Source organism: Malania oleifera, chromosome 8, assembly GCF_029873635.1.
Source record: "Malania oleifera isolate guangnan ecotype guangnan chromosome 8, ASM2987363v1, whole genome shotgun sequence".
Classification (NCBI taxonomy): Eukaryota; Viridiplantae; Streptophyta; class Magnoliopsida; order Santalales; family Ximeniaceae; genus Malania; species Malania oleifera.
The window spans coordinates 13,114,840-13,124,767 of record NC_080424.1 but is presented as its reverse complement, the minus strand read 5'-3'; the positions used below and the strand labels follow the sequence as shown (position 1 = coordinate 13,124,767).

Genomic DNA, 9,928 nt, shown 5'->3' with positions numbered 1-9,928 from the left:
AGCAAACCAATTGATGGTACATGAAGTAAAGCATGAAGACCCCGACATATTCTTTAATCATTTTAATATATTTTGGGTCTGTAATAATTTCGTTTCAAATGGGTTTGTAATAGTCACTGCATATCATGCATATAGGATCTGTAAGCTCTGAAATGCCATAGATTGACCATAGGGACCGAATGACCTTAGGGCACTCTTTCGATCGACACTGAATTTTTGGGACTATTTCAAAATGGCCTCAGAAAAGACCTTAGTAAAACCTTAGGTCCCAAACACTCATGCACAAATATCATTCACAATCACGAGTGTTAAATATGAATTCAATTGCACATTATAGGGAAGTTTGAGAAAGCTTGAGCGACTGAACCCTAGGAGTTCAAAACTCCTTGGGCGCCTGAAATGTTGAAAAGTCAACAAATGACCAAGCTCTCGAGCGACCGAACCTTTTTTAAACATATCTTCCCCAGGCGCCCGAACCCTCTAAAAGGGACCCCTCACCAACTCGGGCTACCAAGGAAAACAGTTCAAAATAGGCCCGGGCGACCGAACCTCTAAGTTTGGGCTACCGACCCACTGACTGGGCACCTAAAACTCCAAATGAATGCTACTGACTTTGGTTCGGGCTACCAAGCAAATATTCGGGCTGTCGAAATGTTTTAAAACACTTTTTAAAATGAGTCTGTTTAGGTGACCGAATCTTGGTTCAACCACCTGAACCTTCTCGGGTTAAATTTATTTTACCCGAGGTAAATAAGGATTAAAATGGGTTAATTACTCTTAAGTGTTTTTATACTTTTCTAAGAATACCCAATAGGTCCTGAACGGTTATATTTTTGCCTTGTTCTATAAATATGAGTTCATTTGTGAAGATTAAGTATAGATTACGAAAAATCATTAGCTAAAATTCTCTCAAACTCAAAATCTCATTTTTCCTATAATACTTCCAAACACTCTCATACCTTCATTCCATTGATTAATTTTAGCTTTGTGAGAGTTCTTGCTTGGGTTATTGCTTAGTATTATTGCTCATACTCCTATTACTTTACTTGATTGCTTAATATTATTTTGGGGAGTTTAGCAAAGTTTATCCCACAGATTTGAATATAGTAAATCTTGTGTTGGGATAAACTCATAGGCTTGATGATCTTTGCATTGTCATTGTAAGATTCCTAAAACTTGAATTTGTTGTGCAAAATATTTTTTACAAGCTACAATAGTTTTCAAACTACTCTTGTGCTCATTTCATTGAAGGAAATCCTTTGAGATAGTTTGATTATCTGATTAGCATCTTTGAAATCCTGATTTATTATTGAGATTTGATATTTATTGTTTCAAAGAAATAACTTGATTAGAACACTCTTGAGCATATTAGTGATAATACCCGGTTGAGTGTTGCTTGCACAAAGATACACATCACTGAGCTTACAATTTCCTATGTTGTTGATGTGTGGTTGATTCAGTATACTGTGCGTATTGTAGTACATACCTGTTTAGTTGAGAAGCATATTTTTGTGTACATAAATTTCTTATCATTTGTTGTATTCCAGGTGTGGGCCTGAAGCGAGAGACTAGCCCTGTTGAATAGTCTCAGACCGGCTTAGACCCGGTTAGGAAAGCTAGGTGCGCCATACTAGTAAGGTGTGTTGGTTGAGGTCAGCCCCTTGAATTGACCTGATTATAACTGGTGTGGCTCCACCTGTTAAGTGAGCATTAGTGTAATTCTCGGGCTTGCAAGCTAAAGGCGGGGACGTAGGCAGTATTGGCCGAACCCCGATAACATATCGTGAGTGCACTTTTTATTTTCGCAATTTATATTTCGCACTTTCATTTTCAGCACATGTATGTATTTTGTTTAATTCATTATATGTTGTACATGTGTTAATTGAGTTTATGATTAAATAGAAAGACCCTAGGTTTTGGTAATACTGCTACTAGATTGGTTGATCTAGGGATAAATTTTTTAAATGCCCAATTCATCCCCCTCTTGGGAATACACCAAAGCTAACATTCATTGAGAAAAATTTCAATTTTCGCCAATTTTGTCATTTTTGTGCATAAAATGTGCCATGTAGTGTGTTATCCCCTACCCCTAACTTAGAATTTCAGTGTCCTCACTGAAGTGTGGAAAGAAAGATCATGGTGTGCATGGGCAAAAACACTGCATGGTGCATTGGAGCTCAAATGGTATTCCAGCAGTAAGTACATATAATCCAATGGCCACATGTATGCAAGAATACACTGAAGTACAAAAGTCCAAAAGATCAACAACACCATGTACATTTCATTGCTTTTTAACTGAAGTTACATTATAGTGGAATTCAAAAACACGGTGGAGAAAGCAAAAAAATAGGTCAAAAGTGTGCCACAGCAGCACAACACATAAGGTGGTCGTACAAAAAGAAGCTAAAATGGTCCTCCCAACCCTAACTTAATTGTTCGTGGGTGCCCTACCAGAATCACTATCACCAAAATCACCGAAAGTCACAGAATGAGTGCTCGAAGCACCCTCCAGTCTCATGAACGCATTGGAAACCAATGCGGTTGGTCCCGACGAAGTGGGGGTAGAGGGTGGTACCCTAGAAGGGGCCGGTGGGGCTGTCACAGTTGCCTGAAAGCGGTGTAAGGTGGCCTCATTGGCAATATAAGGAATGGTTGCAAGGATCATCTGAACACCCTAATTAAACTGTTCCCGCAATGCAGCATACGTTTCAAGGACAAAGGATTGGAGGAGTGTAAATTCCTGACGCAACTGGCAGATTTTAGCCCATAGTTGAGAAATCGAAGGAGGAGGTGAAGGCGACGGTGCATCAGTAAGTGGGGAACAACCGTGTGCGGAAGGAGCACCAGACGGTGGTTAAGAAGGCATAGTGGGGAGAAACCAAGGGATGCCTTGATAACCAAAAGCACAGAGTAGGGGGAGGGCAAGCGACCAGAGAGAAATAGGAGGCAGGAGAAGAAGAGTCGGGTAGGAGTCATGTTTTTAAACAATTTTCGGCCTTCTTGACCATGTCGCACTAGTCCTTATGCTATGCGTCCTTGGTCGCACCCATAAATTTAAGTAGAAAAACATAGCTTTCGACTAGGTCACCCGCCAACCTAGTGCTGGTTGTGATCATGGTCGAACCTCTGGGCATTTTCCAATTGCAGAGTAGATCAAGGACTAGAATAGGTCGCTCTTGTGCACGTTGGTCACCCCTATAGTTGAACCCCCAACTTTTTCTAAAGCTTACTCTAAATATTCTAAACTCAAGCTACCCTACAATGTACACTTTAAGGATGCAAAAGGAAAGAAAAATTAGTGGGTTGCCTCCTGGAAGCACTAAGTTTACCGTCTTTAACCAGACGTACTTAAGCTTATGTCAAACTCAACCTGGTTCAAAGTTAAGATTGACCTCTTTTTTTTTTTTTTCCTTATTCCTGGAGTTGCATACCCCCAACTTATTCTCAGAACTAGGGACCCAATCATGATTTGGTGTAAGTTGTTCAAAAGGTTCCTCTAATTCAGTTGGGGTAGGGTTTTCAGGTTGAAATGCATAATCCAACAGGTCTCTCCACAGAATTGATAGGGCCGCTTCCATAACAATTTTATCAATCACATCTTCATCCACAGCTTGGATGACCTTAAGTGTGTGTTGGGGGGCAGTAAATATGTTCAGCCCAAGTTGCTTGTGGCCCCATGAAATGTCCATAATCCTTGTCCTACATTGAATGCAAGCATTGGTTGTGGCTAAGAATGGTCATCCCAGAAGGACAGGGATCGAATTTGTGGAAGACTTCATATCTAAAATGATGAAATCGACAGGGTAATGGAAATTTCCCACCTTTACCACCATATCTTCTACCACACCCCGAGGTTGCTTAAGAGATTGATCAGCAAGAGTCACTATTATCGAGGTGGGCCTCAGCTTCCCAAGGTTAAGTTGTTGATAGGCCGAGTATGAAAGGATGTTCATACTTGCTCCAAAATTTAAAAGAGCCCCATCAATGGCGTAATTTCCAATTACACATGAAACAGTGGGTGAGTCGGGGTCTTTTAGCTTAGGCACGAGGTGTTCTAATATCATGGAGCTCATATGCTCGGTCTGCTTAACCAAACCATCTATATGCTCCCTTAACTCTTGCTCTTACGTTGATAAGTCCTTAAGGAACTCTGTGAACACAGGTGATTGCTTAATGCCCTTTAGGAGAGGCTTGTCAATTCTTACTTGTTTAAACATGTCCCAGATGGACTCTGTTGAGGCCTCTTTCCTAAATATAGAAGGTGCGAGAGGGGTTGCAGGATGTGTCACTAAAGGGATATGAAAAGCCCGATGGGGGGCAAAGTGAGGTTTGGTCCTTCCAGTTGTAGGTGTGGGACTAAAGGGTTTGTGTACCCAACTAGAGGAAGATAAGGTGCACAAATCAGCATTGGACACTACCCTCTTTTCATCCCCATTCTCTCCCTTGCTCAGCTGCTCCTTGCCTCGTTTATCTATCATCGTGCCACTTTGGAGGGTGGTCGCCACATGGACTTGCTCGACATATGACGAGGGACCAGTGTCCGGTTCACATTCTACCCTATATTGTCCCTTAAGATTCACTATAGGCTGACTTGGCAACTTGCCCTCATCTCTCCAACTCAAGGTAGCAGCTAGTTGCCCCAAGGTGGCTTCTAGCTTCGCAATGGATTGGGAATGAGAGTGAAGGAGTTGTCAATCTATTTGGCAGTCAGCTTCGATGTTTTTAAGGGCTTTCAACACTGTCTCCTGAAAAGAATCATATTTTGGCCGAGGAGGAGGCGACTGCTGAAACGATGAAGATTTGAGGGCAGATTTAGGATGATTTTGGAGGTTTTGATATGGGAGAGGAGGCAGAACATTAGGGGTTTATGGAGGTCTTTGGGATTGAAAACTCGGAGCTTGCGGCCTTTAGGAGAAGTTGGGGTGTTGTTTCCACCCAAGGTTGTAGGTATTAGAGTAGGGGTCGTTGGATGACCTATCATACCAATTGTGGGTGGCTTTCACTTCCTTTGGCACAGGATTAGGTTGGGAAGGGGCATGTGGGCAATTATAGCATGTATGGGAAAGATTAGAGAAGATTGCACAAACCTCTGCACACGCCATTGTATGCGATTGTGGTCCTATGAACAAGCACTGGTCTAGTTTTTTGGTTATGGAATGTAGGGTAGGGGCTAGGTCATGGCCTGTAGCCAACTCATAAACCCCTTTAGGTTTGGAGATTGATGGATTGGGGAGTCTACGAGCAGTAGCAGTGTGTTGCTGAGAATTGTCGGTAAGATTCTAGAAGAGAATCCATGCTTCATTCTCATACTTTATGAGGAAAGTACCTTTGCATGAGGCATCTACCATGGATCTATCCCTCTCAGCTAACCTTTTGTAGAATGTTTGTACTAATTGCCACTTGGGAACCTGATGATATGGGCATTTACGGAGCAGGTCCCTGAAGCACTCCTAGGTCTCAAAGAAAAGTTCCCCATCAATTTGTGCGAAACTTGTGATTGCCCTTCGCAGCTGGTTAGTCTTCCCGATTAGGAAGTACTTTTTCAGGAATTTATACTGCATGGTGGTCCAGTTGGTCACTGAGTTATGCTTTAAGTATGTTTGCCAGAGAGAATGGAAAGAGTTTAAGATGAAGGGCGTCATCACTAAAATTAGGTATGCGGATGGTGGAGCAAATTTCCAAGAACTCATCTAGATGTTGATAAGGATTTTCAATGGGGTTCCCATGAAAGTTGGGCAGCATCAAGATGATTGAAGTTTTAATCTCGAATTGTGCAACCTAAACATTCGGAAACTAGATGTAGGACGGCGATGTGTATGCGTTAGGCACAAAGTAGTCCCTAAGTGGCCGAAGTGATTGCTTTCCCACCACATGTAGGTGGGGAACTTGGGGTTCCGGGAGTTGATCGGTGGGAGCCAGTCGGTTTCGTTCGGTCATAAATTTTGGCACAGACCACTTAGTGATCTCTAGATTGGAGGTAAGTTTCCTAACGGACCTACGGGATCTTTCAATCTCCGAATTTATAGGAACTATCTCGGGGTCTCGAGAGCGCAAACCAAACATACACAGTTAAAGCACCCAAAATCAAGACTTTAGAGATAACAAACAAAAAATGAAAATAAATAAAGAAAGATGAAAATAAAAGGAGAACAAATAAAAAACACATGGCAACAATACTCTAAAGTGGAAGTTGGCTTATAATCGTAGCCAAGTCCCTGGCAACAGTGCCAAAATTTGGTAGGCTCGCCAAAGCTTGGGTCCTTAACTACCAAAAATAAAAGTTATAAAACCTAACTAATCCCAAGTTCAGTAGAAAGTGGGGTAAGTCACGTGTCGATCCACAGAGACTTAAGGGTTGTTATTAAGCTACTTCCAAATTAGTTTACTATAACCTTGTATCAAATTGAAGTAAAAGGTGGTATTTTTCAATGAGTGAAATCTAACCAACTACTGGAAAGCGATTAAATGAAAGCAAGTAAATCTATGTTAACCCTACTGCTACAAAGTAGTGTTTAGACATGAGTTTAGTTTAGGATGTTGTTCTGCGTAATCTATGTTCAGTGAGTTTACCATAATAAACTAACTTGAACCCGGCTAAATAATCCAAGGAGCGGTTCGATGGCATAAAGTAGCAAGGGTGCACCAGCCGTCTGAAGCATGGTCGGGAACCGGAGTATACTCTATCACAACGACCATGAGAACCTCTGTGGGAGACAGTGGCCTAATATGTGTACCTAATTAAAGCAATAGAGGTTCTAATCTTGTCACTAAACATCATCACAATCTAAACAAGTAAATGAAAGCAGTAAAAGAGAAGGCAGTAAAAATATCATCCCTTTTATATTCAGATCGTCTGTCACTAACGTCTAAAGATAAAAAAGAGTGATTATGTAATATACATGGATAGCACAAGAACTCCTCCGGTTGTCACAAGACGTTGAACACTTCATGCACACACCGAAACAAAAATTGAAAACTATGTTACTTCTAATCTAACTTGGCTCTCAATGACATCTTAAGTCTGTCACTAACCTAAGAGAGGCCAAAGAGGAACCCCGAGCTTTTGTTCATAGCAAATACTTATAGGTTCTAGGGTTTACAAGGTTTGTTTCACAGTTTGGGAAAGTCTGCAGCGTATCTCGCGTAGAAGATCGTTGCTGTCGACCAAGTGGCCCCTATGTCTTTCTTGTACACGCCTTGGTCGAGACTCATGAGAAATCATGAATCCGAATCTTCAATGTCTTCGACTGCGTTGCACCACGGGGTATTGCTGGTCGAGACTTTCAGGATCTCGATCTTTAGGAAATCTCAGGACCTCGACATAGTTGCCCCTCAAGGTCTCTTGGTCGAACACTTTGTCGAGGCTCTCGGTTATTCTGATCTCAGTTCTGGCTCAGTATCTCAACATACTCGCCCTGGAGAGTTACTTGGTCGAACCTTACAGCATTTTGATCTCAGTATGAAACTTGGAGTCTGTGAGTAAAGACTTAGTCACCCCTTATGCCACTAGTTGCACAATGATTACGTGCCTAAATTGCTTAATTAAGCATTTAAATCCATGCATTAAGGATTATATTTTTAATTAAATATGTAATTACGCTCAATATTTTAACATTACACTCTATTTATAATATTTGCATTTTATTGAATAATTTATGAATTTTTGGTATTTTATTATTCCAAGGAAAGTTATGGACACTAAAGCTGATAGTACTTCGTAATTTGCGCATAATTCTCCCATCTGACCTCCGATCAAGGTGAATCAAAATGTTGTGGAAAGCCAATAAAGTGCTCTAAGATTTGAGATATAAGGGCCTTAGAAAGGTCAAAATCCTCCTTGTGCGCTAAAAAGAAGAAGAAGGAAGAAATAAGAAAATAAAAGAAAAGAAAAAAAATAAAGATGGTTTGATTTGACCCAACCATGCAGCCGGGTCCTTCTCCTTTTTCTTGTGCATTGGTAGGGCTTCCCAAGGGGTTTTAAGTCATTTTCTTTCTCTTTTCCAGCAGCCCCCTCTCCTTTCCCTTCTCTCCCTCTTCCTTCTCTTGGCCCTCTCTCCATCTCAAGCTCACTCTCCCTCTCTTTCTCTTTTCTTTTCCCCTCTCTATTTCGGCGCCTCTCCTCTCCTCTCTTCTCTCTTCCCTTCTTATTCTCTCAGTCCTCTCCCTTCTCTCGGCCTGGCCTCTGCAACCTCCAGCTTCTCCTTACTGCTACTACTATGAAGGAGGTAGACTCGAAGCCACACTATTGCTGCTGCTGGTCCTCTGCCCCTGCTGCCCATGAACCTCCTGTTGTGCTGTTGTTGCTGCTGCTGAGTGACCCGAAGGTGCTGCCAACCCAAGGCTGTAGTTGCTGCCAGTTCTCCCATACGACCAACCACGACTTGCTTACTCTCCCTCTCGTTCTCTTTCTTCCTCTTTAGCTTGTTTTTCTTGCTTTTAAATACTTGAATGATTAGTGTTAATTTTTAGTAGAATTTCAGTTAAAGTTTTAGTCTTTTGAATCTTTGATGGGTTCTTATTATTAAAGTTAATTGATTTTCCTTTTCTTTTTAATTAATATTAGCATTATATTTAATTTTTGCTTGAGTTATATTTTTTTATTGATTAAAGTCCGGTTTGGTATCTTGAAAAAAAAAAGAAGAATAAAAAGAAAAAGGAAAAAAAAAATCTTCTTTAAGAATTAAATTTTGTTGGGTTTTTAAATTAAGTTTAGTTTAATTAAAGCCTGAATTTTTATCATGTTTTCGTTTATTGTTTAAATTGTTAAAGAGGTAAATTTGCGTTCTTGATCGTGTTAAAGTTTATTTCCTTTTGTGTTGATTGAGGTTGTTAGAATTGCATGCTTAAGTTTTTGTTTAAAATTATTGTCTTTAGTTTTTTTTTTTTTCAAAGTTCAACGTGGGATTTAATTTTTGCCTAACTGATTAAATGCAGGGTCGTTTCTCATTGTTAATTTAATTGTTAAATTTAGTTTGTTTTAGGATTTATAATTTAAATTCCACGTTCTTTTAATTCGTAAAAAAAAAAAAGAATCTCAACATCCCAGAAAACCCAAATCTGAACTGTGTTCAGTGATCCTTTTGTTTCTTATTTTCGGTTGTAATTACGCAAAATTTGGGATTAAACTGTATTTCCTGAGGAGACGATCTGACCTTTGGGATAAGTATTACACAAACTAAACTCCTATACTTGGGATAGCCTCTGAGCTGCTCATTTTTCGAGTGAGTCAACTTTTTAGCGCTGTTGTTGGGGAGTACCAAATTTAATTTCAAAATTTATATTTTTTCCAATTATTTTTTATTTTTAATTAAAAATAATAATAAAAAAATAAAAAAATTGAAAATTTTGATCATGCTTGTTTGTTGCTATGTTGATGAATTCCTGCTGTCTGAATTGATGTTTGATGCCTTGGGTCTGAGATCTTTTGAATGAACTGTCTAAAATTTCACTTAGCACTAGTAGTGACACATAGAGCACAGAATCTGACAGTTCTCCAATTACTTTTATGAGTGATTCTGAAATTGATTTGAGTAATCTGTTTGAAGAATTCTTTGAGGAAGTAATGATTGTACCATGTACACTTTAGGATTTTTTGCAACCTACACGCACATCTACACCTTCCAGCATTGTGTTACCATAAGATACACCAAGCTTCACAATTAAGCATGACATGTTATCTGTGATACCCCAGTTTCACGGGATGGATTCTGAGAGTCCGTACCAGCATTTGACAAATTTTGAGTTAGTATGTACTACCTTCATTAATAGAGCTGGAACCGATGAGTATATCAAACTTCACTTGTTTCCTTTTTCTTTGAAAGATAAGGCAAAAATCTGGTTTAATTCTCTGAAACCTAACTCTATTACTAGCTGGGCTGAAATGCAGCATGAGTTCTTATATAAGTTCTTTCCTTTTTAGAGAACTCAG

The 9,928-nt window shown here is 39.9% G+C and overlaps 1 non-coding gene across 1 annotated transcript; it reads left to right on the top strand.

The window, feature by feature from the left end:
• The first annotated feature begins 5,406 nt into the window (after positions 1-5,406).
• Positions 5,407-5,512, top strand: LOC131163199 (small nucleolar RNA R71). Its single transcript, XR_009138976.1, has one exon. It is a non-coding gene; the product is annotated as a small nucleolar RNA R71 (small nucleolar RNA).
• Positions 5,513-9,928: the final 4,416 nt, after the last annotated feature.